Genomic DNA, 12,164 nt, shown 5'->3' on the forward strand with positions numbered 1-12,164 from the left:
TGATCATTAGCCCATTTGTCAACCACTGAGATTCTGTATTTTTCATCACCACCTGTATTGTCTAGGTATGGAGCACTATAAAACCAAGACCCTGGAGAAAGGGGGCATTGCAGATCATGAGGAAGATCTGAGGTCCACTTCACTGGAGTGGGCCATGGACTATTTAATAAAGTGCTATTGTCTCAGAGCTCTGCCTCAGTTTCTTGTATTATAGGTTGGGCAATTTTTTAAACTCCACAGTGGTGATAAGGAAATCCAAGAAGAAACTACAGGGGGTACATTTTTCTTGGGCAACAAAATAGACAGGACTGAAGAATTGAGAAGGAGAGCCCGTTGGGAAAGACCCCAGCAGAAACCTTCCAGAGTATAGCATAGAGCTGTGGCTTCGAATTATAACAAGTCAAGGAACACTAACTAGGCATGAGATTATAGTTCTGTGGCTCTGTACATTACAGATATTACCTCGTTTTATCCTTACAACCTCCCTTAGAGGAAGGTGCTATTATTATCCCTGTTTTATAGATAAGAAAACCGAGGCAGGCAGAAGTTAAGTGACTTGCCCAGGATCACACAGCTAATAACTATCTGAGGCTGAATTTGAACTCAGATCTTCCTGCATCCAAGTCCAATACTTCATCCACTCACAATCTACCTCCAACCTATCTTTTCAGACTGATTTCACATTATTCTCTTTTTTTTTTCTGAGGCAATTGGAGTTAAGTGACTTGCCCAGAGTCACACAGCTAGTAAGTGTTATGTATCTGAGGCCGGATTTGAACTCAAGTCCTCCTGACTCCAGAGCCAGTGCTCTATCCTCTGCACCACCTAGCTGCCCCTCACATTATTCTCAATCATATACTTTGAAGTTCCAGCCAAACTGGCCTCCTTACTGTCCTTCACGCATGACATTCCATCTCCCATGACTTCACCTTTGCACAGACTCTCTCCCATGTCTACAAGGCACTTCCTTCTCATCTCTCCTTCTTGTAATCCCTGGCTTTCTTTCTTGGTAGTGTACTTTCCAGGGATGTACACATTGATAATGAGGTTGATGCATGCATTGACAGAACTAGCTCAGTGTTTGGGAGGCTCCAAAGGAACATTTGGGAGAGAAGATGTATTAGACTGACTACCAGACTGAAGGTCTACAGAGCCATTGTGCTGACCTCACTGTTGTATGCCTGTGAAACCTGGATGGTATACCATCGACATGCCAGAAAACTGAATAACTTCCATTTGAACTGTCTTAGGAAGATTCTAAAGATCACTTGGCAGTATGTGATACCAGACACTGAGGTCCTCTCTCAAACTAAACTGCTAAGCATTCAAATTGTACTGCAGAGAGATCAACTCTGATGGGCTGGCCACGTTGCTCGAATGCAGAACGTTCTCTTGCCAAACAGACTATTTTATGGAGTACTCACACAGGGCAAGCATGTGACCACATGGTGGTTAGAGGACACTCTCAAGGTCTCTCTTAAGAACTTTGGAATTGATTGTGTGACATGGGAGGCACTGGCACAGGACCGGCCCAGCATGGCGTGCCTGCATCAGAAGAGGTTCTGTGCTCTATAAGCAAAGCAGAATTGAAATAGCTCCAGAGAAACACAAGATACACAGACTCAGAGAAACCGCCCTAAATGTTCACGTAGACTATTTGTGCTCGACCTGTGAGAGAGCATTCTGAGCTCGTATTGGTCTCATCAGCCACAGTCAGACACGCTGGCATAGTGATGTCTCTCTGGTCCTCTTTAAAAAAGAAGGTCAACAACCCACCAACCGGCTTTCTTTCTAGGTTCAGCTCAAGTGTCACCTCTTCCACGAGGCCCTTCCTGATTCCACTCACTTGTTAGTGCTTCCTCCCAAACCTGAAATTCCTTTGCATTTATTTTGTATACAATTTTCATTTACTGATCTCAGGACGTAATATATGCTCCCAGGAGAAGGTAAGCTCTTTAAGGACAGGGATTGTTTTTGTTTGCCTTACAAGGCATCCCCACAAGACACTCCATCTCCTGACTCCCCGTACACAAGCCTGGAATGTGCCCCCTCCTCATCTCTGCCTCTTGACTCCCCTGGCTTCCTTCAAGTCCCTGCTAAAATCCCATCTTCCACAAGAAGTCATTCATGATTCCTCCTCAATGCTAGTCCAGGGGTGGGGAACCTCCTTTTATTAAGGGGATTTGTTCTGTGAACTTTGGATTCAGTCAAAGGGCTGCACTTGAGAACTTAGAGGGCCTCAAGGCAGCAGGTTTCCCATCCATGTGCTAGTCCCTTCTCTTTGTTGATTATCTCCAGTTTACGCTGTTTATATCTCATTTATAGATTTCTTTGCATGTTGTCTCCTACTAAATTATAAACTCACTGAGAGCAGGGACTGACTGTCTTTTGACTTTCTTTGTATCCCCAGTGCTAAGAACATGGCCTAGCAAATAGTAGGTACTAAAAAAATGTTTATAGCCTACCTGACTGACTACTACCTGATACTTACCAAATACATGTTTAATTAAATCCCTAACTACTACTCCTACCTTTTTCCACATTGGAATGATTGGTGTGGACAGGAATGGGATTAATGAATTAACCATTAGGCTTTACAATTCCATATGAGAATGGAGGGGATGGCAAAAGATGAGTTAATAACTTCCTTCATGCTGGACCAAAATATAGGACAAACCTATACTTTGGATTTGTTTATTGTTCCTTCTCTTAATTCCCTAATAAAGCTTTGCATTGTTTAACCCTATTGCATCTCAGATTCCAGAAGGAAGTACTTTTGCTCCTTGCCAAGCCTAGAGAGCCTGAGAAATCTTGGTATCATGGGAACTAAAGAAAGTCTAGTGGCAGACATGAAGGGACAGCTGCCCTCTCAGAGGATCCAGTGGTGTGAAAGAACCTTCATTGGAAGTGTTCAAGGATTCGTTGTACACGTTTCCTCCTTTTCTTCCCAGCACATTTTTTAAACATCAATGTTCTGAGATTCCTTACTCCTTTTTGCTAGTTTTTGATGCCAGAGCTGGAGGTTGAAGGTGGCTACAACCAGGTGGAGACACGATGCCTGAGGGTATGCATCTGAGTGTGTCAAATGTGGAACCCATGCTTTGTAAAAGTGTCCAGTAAGTCAGTATTCTATTCCTCCTTGCTGCCACCTCCCAATTTATCTGACTGGATGTCTGCCTCCTGTATCCCAGTCTTGGTGACAGCTGGCCCTAAATTACAAACAAATCTCTGATTAAGGTGTTAATTGCTAATTAAAGTGTTAGTTGACAATGGCTTGAGTTGGGACTCCACAGAGTTTTCCTCTTTATATTTTCAAAGGGGCTCTTAAAGAAAGAAAATCCTCAAGACTCAAAAAGATAGCGATCATGTTAGAATTTCAAAGCTAATTTTGATTGATATTGGTTGATATATTGAAGCAAGAAAATCTGTCTGGTGCACCCTCGAGTCATATCCTATAGGCAGACTTATAACATAGTTTCTTCCATGTTATATAAGGAACATTCAATCCCACTCTAATCTTGATGTCTTAGCAAGGTGAGAAGATCAATCAATCAATCACTTGTAGGTCTTAGAGCAGGGGTGGGGAACCTGCAGCCTCATGACCATATGTGACCTTCTAGGTCCCCAAGTGTGGCCCTTGGATTCAGTCAAAAGGCTGCACTTGAGGACCTAGAGGTCTATGTGTGTCCTGGAGGGCCAGGTTCCCCACCCCTGTAGAATAAAAGTGCCTCCCATGCCAAACATTGCACTTAGCACTGAGGACATGAAGAAAGGCAAAAACTAGTATTTGCTCTCAAGGAGCTCCCAGTCTAATGTGGGAGACAACATGAAAACAACTTTATACAAACAAAATGTATGAAGGATAACATGGTAATGATAACAGAGGAAGGGATCAGCATTGGGGGGATCAGGAAAGGCTTTCTTTAGAAGATGAGACCTTAGCTGGTGCTCAAAGGAAGCCAAAAGGCAGAGATGAAAGAGAGAATTTCAGGCATGGAGGACAGCCAGTAAAATACACTCAGACAGGAGAAGGAGTGTCCTGTGCCAGGAAAAGCAAGGAGGCCAATGTCACTGGGATGTAGAGTACATGGAAGGAAGGTAGGTATAAGACTGGAAAGGTAGGAAAGGGCCAGATTACAAAGGGCTTTAACATCAAACACGATTTTCATTTGATATTGGAGGTAATAGGCACCCACTAACGTTTATCCAATAGGAGAGTCACACATATAGGAAGATTTGATACCTGAGTGAAGGATACACTGGAATGAGAGAGACATGAGGCAGACAGACACAACAGCAGGCTATTGCAATAGTCTAAATAAGAGGTGATGAGGTCTTGCATCAGGATGGTTGCTGTGTGGCATATACAAGAGATGTTATGAAGGTAAAATGGATAGGACTTGGATATATGGTCGGGGGAGGAGATGGAGAGAATGAGAAGCCAAGGATGACACTTAGGTTGAAAATCTGAGTAACGAGAAAGATGGTGGTGCCTTCAACAGTAGTGGTGGGGGGCAGTATTTTAACCTGTATGATGTTGCACAGGGATCATGTTCGGAGAGGCTGAAGAAACTTGCCATGCACCAGCCATAATCTCTAAATTATCAATCAGGTTGAGAAGGGATAAAATTCCAGAAATTGGGAAAAGTATAGCTTTCAAGAACTTGGGTGTGGAGTGGGATAGGGAGGGTTGGTGGAATGAGAGATCTTGGCTACACCTTTGACCAGATCTCCTTTCTCTACCCCATAACCCTTTTTGACAAGCAATAAACATTTGTTAAGTGCATACTGTGTGCCAGGCACTATGCTAAGTTCTAGAAATACAAGGAGAGTCTCTGCCCTCAAGGAGCTTATGATCTAATGATGAGAAGGACTTTGTGAACCTCAAAGGGTTCAGAAGATTTTGGACTTCCTATATCCTTTTCAGTGTCCTAGCCAGCATCCTGAATCAGCTGTTGGCAATATCTATATAATGAGTCAAGAATAAAGGAATGCAAAACCACCATGCCTAAAAGGAACTTCTTCAAACATCCCAAAAATGGGAGAAAAGGATTTCCAGAAAACAGGAGCAGTAAGTTATCCCTTTGTCATGTGTATTCTCCAAGCCTGAACCCCTTTCCTTTGGACTCTATATATACTGATAGGAGAATGTGTCACTGACTTTTGAGGTGATATTTTGTGCTAAGTATTCTTTGTTCTCCCCCCGCCAAGAAGGCTACAATTAAGCACAGATATATTCACTTACATACACATACATACTCTTAGATATCTATGATCATACTCATACATAGACATATACATTCATATGCATCTATGTAATGCTGTACTATACCATTACCCTCTGTTTTTCTGAGGGTGGGTGGCATCTTTCTTCATAAGTTCAAGTCTTTCCACCAACTCATCACTTCTTACACCATAGCAATATATTCCAACCTTATACTGTCTATTATTTTAAATAGTCTAAAACAGGGGTGGGGAACCAGCAGCCTCGAGGCCACACGTGGCCCTGTAGGTTGTGTGGCCCTTTGACTGAACCTACTTTCACAAATTCCCTTAATAAAAGGATTTGTTCTGTAAAACTTGGCCTCAGTCAAAAGGCCACACCTAAGGACCTAGAAGGCCACATGTGGCTTGAGGCTGCAGGTTCCCCACTCCTAGACTAAAATAACATTGATTAATGTGGCTGACATATAGTAGTTTCCCTGTTTTTCTCTTGATTAAATCTATTTTAGCTTGTGGGCAAGTATTCTAAAGCTACTTTTAAGGCTGGGGAAGGTAAATCTCAGTAGCAATCATTGTAGCGAACCAATGGAGACTCAAGCAAATGACATCAGACTCTCAGAGTTACCCCTAGAAACATGGAAAGATGTACCTAGCCAAGCTTTTGGGATTCAATTTGCCTCTGAGAGTGGGAGTTTGGATAACATTCCTCAGAGTTTATTGAGATAAATTAGTCTTAATCAGATACTTGATTGAGTATGGATAGTGCAATTCAGTTCAGTTCAGTGAAGATTTGTTAAACATCTACTATACTTGAGGCTCTGTGATAGATATTAAGGAGGCAAAGACAATCATTGCCTTCAAGGAGTTCATCTTCTATTGGAGAGACAAGGAGTTGGACTGGTGGAAAGCTAGCACCTCTGGCTCTATGCCATGCTCAAACAATAGGAATGTTGGAGATCCAGAAAATTTAGTTTGTCAAATGGTAATACTGACTGTATGGTCAGTAGATGATTTCTATCACATGATAGTTTTTGCCAATTTCTAAACAAACTCATCCCAGGAAAGCAGAAAACAACTATCCAGAAAAATAATGGAGAAAATATTTATCTAAAGAGAGGAAGCTTCTGCTACTGTTGACTTCTGAACCAAACCCTAGGGGTTACAAAGCACACCCCTTCATGTATCCTGAGACACCTTTAGTGCAATGTAGGGCAACTAAGCCAGATGAGTCATGTCCCTGGAGTGCTAAAATTGAAATCTGAGATAACAGCAGCAGAAAACAAGTGACAAGTTCAAGAACTTTCTCCGTTTGTCCGAACACAGGATATTGTCTCTTGAACAGCTTGGCTGGGAAATAGCCGGAGAGAAATCATGCCTGCCAACATGCAAGTAGACCCAACAGAGATCCCATGAAAGGCCTTAGCAAACAACAAGCAAGTAAAATTGCCTTCAATCTCAGCCTATGCAGGTTCAAAGGTTTCAAGATGGCACGAGTATCTGGAGAGTATTCCGCAAAGTCCTCAAGAAAATATCTTTTAACAAGCCTGCCCTAATATTAGGCTTTGCATAACACTTTGTTTGCACCTCCCTTACACACTTATATATTAGCTTGTATTAGAATTATTTATGTGTCTTTTTTCCTGTTAGAACATTAACTCCATCAAGGCAGGACTATCTTATCTCAGCCTCAGTGCCATTTTCTACATTATTCTGTTACTGAACTCCCATTTCCCTGCTTTTAGTGCCTCACCTCCAAAAAAAGAGCAACATTTATTTTTAATCTAGTTTGTATATACTTTTATATCTGCATGTTATCTCCCCCACAGAATGCAAACTCCTTGGGCAGGGGCAGTTTCATTGGTGTTTTGTAGCCTCAGTGACTTTACTTGGCGCATAGAAGGCACTGAATAAATTTGCATTGGTTGGAGGCTTGGTTATCTCAACTTTCTACCTCTCCTGTCTTTAGCATATCTTCCACAATCAAAGGATCAGTGGTTTGCTCAGCATGGAAAGCTACCTTCTACTTCTATAAATCACTCCTACCTAAATCTAAGCTTATTATTTAGTATATAGATCCAAGCATGTTGTAAAAGACACATAGAGGTTAAGTGACTGGCCCTGAATCACACAGTGTGAATGCTACTCTTCCTCCCTCCAAGTCTAGTACTCTGACTAATGGGTTATCTCTATGTTTTCCAAAAAATACATAATAAATGTTCATTGTCTCTACACTCTAAAGTCTCTGTGTTCTCATGGGTCTGATTACTCCCTTATGATAGAACCAACATCGATCAAAGTACCCTTCCAACTTTCAATATGGGCTAGAAAAAGGTGAAAAAAAAACAGTACTTGACTGGCCCCAGAGTGGGGCAAGGCTTAAGTTGCCTCCCTCCTCCAGATGGCATCCAGATGTGTTGATGTGGCTTCCTAGTCACCTGGGGAAATAAAAAATCCCACTCAAATGGGATTGAAGTCCTAATTTAGTGGATGTCTGAATACCACAGGAGTCCTCAACTCCTTCCGTGGTTGACCAGATCTTTTTCCATATGACAATGAGGTCAACCATGCCTGTATGTAGAAATTGTTGCCGTGTCTTTGTTGTAATTTCATCCCAACATCAAACCTGTTACTAGGCATCTAGCCCACCCCAACACCTCCCCAATAATACAGATCATTAAAAGAAAAATATATTTATAAAACATGTGTTTATATATGCTTATGGAATTTAATTTATAAGCTCATAGCTCTAGAGCAGGAAGAGACCTGAGTCCATTTAGTCTAATTCTTTCATTTTACAGATGGAGAAACTCAGGCTTAGTGAGTTTGTGACCTGCCCAAAGGCATGGAGATAGGAATCATCAGAGACGAGATCTGAAACTGGGTCCTCTGTCTGACTCCAAAGTTAGTATTCTTTCCACTATACCACAAAATGAGTTCGGTCAATTACAGCCACAAAAGGCTAAGGAAAAAGAACTCAGATTGGAGAAAGCAAGCCTTCATTACAAATAGGGTTTCCTACATGAAGTATTTGATGTAACATGTACAAAGTTATTGCCTATGTGTTAGTCATTCTCTTCTAGGAACAGGAAAATTACTGCACTGATATGAAGTAGAATCAGAAATTTTTAGCTGAAAGGGACCTTATAGATCACCATTCAAATGCCTTCATTTTGCAAATGAGAAAACTGAGGACCAAAGAGGTAAAATAGATTAATCAAGTGAACAGAGCTAGCCAGTAGCATGGCCCAAACTAAGGCCCATAGCTCTTGGCTCCCAGGCCATTGTTTGTTGGGCTTCAGAGAGAGAGTTGTTTATTTTGTTTGTTTGTTTGTTTGCTTTTTATTGTTTTTTTTGTTGTTGTTTTTGGTTTTTTACTTGTTTCTCCTTCGTTTTTGAAGAGGACCAATGTCATCATAGGGTGATATCTCAACTTGCTTGTGAATTGGATTTAAGTAAAACAGAGCTGCACAGAATTATTAGTGTCATTCTCATTTCCAGAGTCATTGAAGTCCAGTTGAAGGACAAAAGTCAGGATGACTGGCAGTAGCCTGGGATTCAGTAGATGATCTTGGCATCTTCAATGTCTGACCAAACTCTAAGTGCTCCACAGTACCTGTTTCAGCTGCCTTCATGGCCATTGGAACAAATTGTTCTCATCTGCCCATTACACAGAGAAGTCTTCACCTGTTTTGGGTAGATTTCCCCCTAACTCACCAACAGGTTTGAGACCTGTCAGTTAATCTTGACCTGGTTTAGCCATATGCCAAGATAGTTTTGCCAGGGCATGGCTACTACACATGCTACAGCTTTTTGGAGCCACAGGTGAGCATTGGGTGAAGGTGGACACCAACAGTGGGTGAGCAGCCCTGGAAAGGGCTCACAAACCTTCAGACCAGTAGTGCTGGCCCTCCTGAATGCCTATAAACCCTGTTGTTGTTTTAAGAAATGGCCAACAAGGAGAGTGAATTAAGACTATGAAGACTGTATTTTTTTTAAATATTTTGAAGAATACTAGCTATGCAAACAGAGAGTACCAGCCAATGTCTCCACATTGTTCCCTGGATGCAGCCTGTGCTCAGTTCCAGTCAACCTCCTCTTTGGGAGCCCCTCAAGGCAGGGCCAGCTCTCTGCCCCTTGCCAGCAGGAAGCAATTTCAGCAGTCGAGACCTTTGCCCCTTACTCCAAAATAATTTCCATCCCATTTGTTTGAGGGGGGAATGATGAGGATGGGATCTAGACCCCAGAAAGGAAAAACCCTGGACTTTCCCACATGGCCAAATCTCTGACCTTTCTCCTGAGGCTATAATCCCATCAACTGGCCTTTCATTGTGGCTACACCCAAATCTCCCCTCCTAAAACTTACCTCCCTACGGCCCCTGGCCATTTCCCACACTTAATCTTATCTAGGCTCTATTCTCCCTGCCACCCCTGGAGTTCTATTACCTCATAGACTACTCGGCCACTCTAGATCCCTCCCACAGTCATTCTGTTTATAAGGTTCATCTTGTCTACATTAAGGTGCTGGGATTCTTAAAATCTAGCCACTGGTCAGATTCTTTTAATCTAGCCAATATCTTACTAATGTTCAGACTCCTTAAGAGCCTGCCCAATATGACGGGTGTTCTAATAAACCTTATGTTTGGCTGAAAAAAAAAAAAGAATACTAGCTATAAGCATTACTAAATGGGAGAGATCCCAGTCTATAATCAAAATTACAGGTATTGAAATTTGACTGAAAACCAGAGAAGGCTAACTTGGACACTGGGCAATGTACTCTGTCACTCACAAATCAACCCATATCCTAGCATAAGAGATATAGATCAGGCCCTGCAAATCTACAATGTAGATATAGTTTGCTTTCTGTTGTCTTCTCACCTTTCTTACACCCTCTTCCCTATCCTCTTGTTGTCTGATACCTTCATCCTATACAGAGCTCTCTTCTTTGGTTATAATAACAATATGATAGTAGTAGAAGTATTTGTATAGTGCTTTGAGGTTTGCAAAGTGCTTTATAAATATTACCTCATTTTATCCTTGTCTCAACCCCAGGGGGTAGGGACTATTCTTACCTCCATTATCTAGATGAGTAAGCTGAGGCAAATAGAGGTTAAGTGACATACCCAGAGTCACACAACTAGATGTAAGTCTGAAAGGACCCTCAAAAGACATCATTTTACAGATGAGGAAAATGAAGACTTGACTAATATCACAATGACAAGTATCAGAGGGAGTATTTGAACTCAAGACTCTGTCTTTAAAGGCAGAATTCTTTCTGTCTTACTGCTTCTACTGGCCTTCCTGACAAGAAACTCATGCTGTACTCTAACTCAGATCAAAAGATTTATTTCCTGAGTATAAATGATCTTAAGAGGAAAGTAGGATAATTTTAGTGATCAGTACTAAAGTTTGATTGATTGCTAGTTTTGACCTTCTCTTGGACACCTGATTTTTAAAAACTAAAATAAATTCCTAAGTTGTATGAGATGGCAGAGTGAATAGAAGCTGGGCCTGAAGTCAGGAAGACTCATCTTCCCGGGGTCAAATCTGACCTCAGACACTAGCTGGGTGACCCTGGGCAAGTCGCTTAACTCTGTCTGGCTCAGTTTCCTCATCTATAAAATGATCTGGAGAAGGAAACAGGAAACCACTCCAGTATCTTCACCATGAATGGAATCATGAAGATTGGACATGACTGAAAATGACTAAACAACAAGTTGTATAAAGTAAAGAAGGAACTATTTGGGGGTTCGTTATCTTTCTGACAGCTTCTTACCCACTTTGAGACATAACTCATTTCCCTCCCACTTAAGTATGTAAGGGATTAGCAACTGGTTACTTAAGTTACACTATCAATTCTGGACTAGATTCATTGTGACAGAGTACAGAGAGCATTGGGTTAGGAGTCAGAAGACACAAATTCTACTCTCACCTCTAACATTAACCAGATGTGTGGCCTTGTAGAAGTCAACTCACATTTCAGGGGCTTAACTTTCCTCCTGTAAATGAGGGGAGTGACCCCAGAGGTCCTTTCCTACTCTCATACTCAGTCATTGTGGGAGTAGGGTCATAGAAAATAGATTTAGAGCTGGAAGTGACCTCAGGGGCCACGTAGTCCAACCCCTTCATTTTATAGCTGAGGAAACTTGAGGTTCAGTTAAGACAAATGACTTAACTCATGCTGTTCACACAGGTCACAAATAGCAGAAATGGGAATTTGAGCCTAGGTCAGTGGCTTCATTTGACCAGGACTCAAGGCAGGATTTCTTCACGGAAATTATGAATTACAAAAAGAGTCTCAGATCTGCCTTGAGATCCTGGTTTCCATGTGAATTCAGGCTTTGGAACACAGAGACAACTAAATGAGCATCAAGCTGCATGCACAATATGGTGCAGCAATGTGGTAGTAACGAGTAAAGTACAGTGATTCCTTAAGGGTAGGGAACTCCTTAGGGGCAGCTAGGTGATTCAGTAGATAGAGAACTGGCCTTGGAATCATGAAGACTCATCTTCCTTAGTTAAATCCAGCCTCAGATACTTACAAGTTGTGTGACCCTAGATAAGTCAGTTAACTCTATTTGCCTCCGTTTCCTCATCTGTAAAATGAGCTGAAGAAGGAAGTGGCAAAAACCACTCCAGTATATTTGGAAACTCCAAATGGAGTCATGAAGAGTTGGACATGACTGAAATGACTCAATAACAACAACAACAACAACAACAACAGGAAATTCCTTGGATGGAAACTTCTCTACCCATACCCTACCCCTTCTCATACTGTCATAAAGTACAAGGGAGTTGCCTAAGGTATGTAGGGCTTACATAACTTGCTCTGGGCCCCACAGCTGATAAACATCAGGGTGAGATTTGAATCCCGGTCCCCCTGACAACAAACCCAGTCCTCTATCTTCTACCCTGGCTCTTAGTAAGGTAATATCTTGATAAAT

Source organism: Phascolarctos cinereus, unplaced genomic scaffold (assembly GCF_003287225.1).
Source record: "Phascolarctos cinereus isolate Bilbo 61053 unplaced genomic scaffold, phaCin_HiC Scaffold_4;HRSCAF=312, whole genome shotgun sequence".
In the NCBI taxonomy this organism is placed as follows: domain Eukaryota; kingdom Metazoa; phylum Chordata; class Mammalia; order Diprotodontia; family Phascolarctidae; genus Phascolarctos; species Phascolarctos cinereus.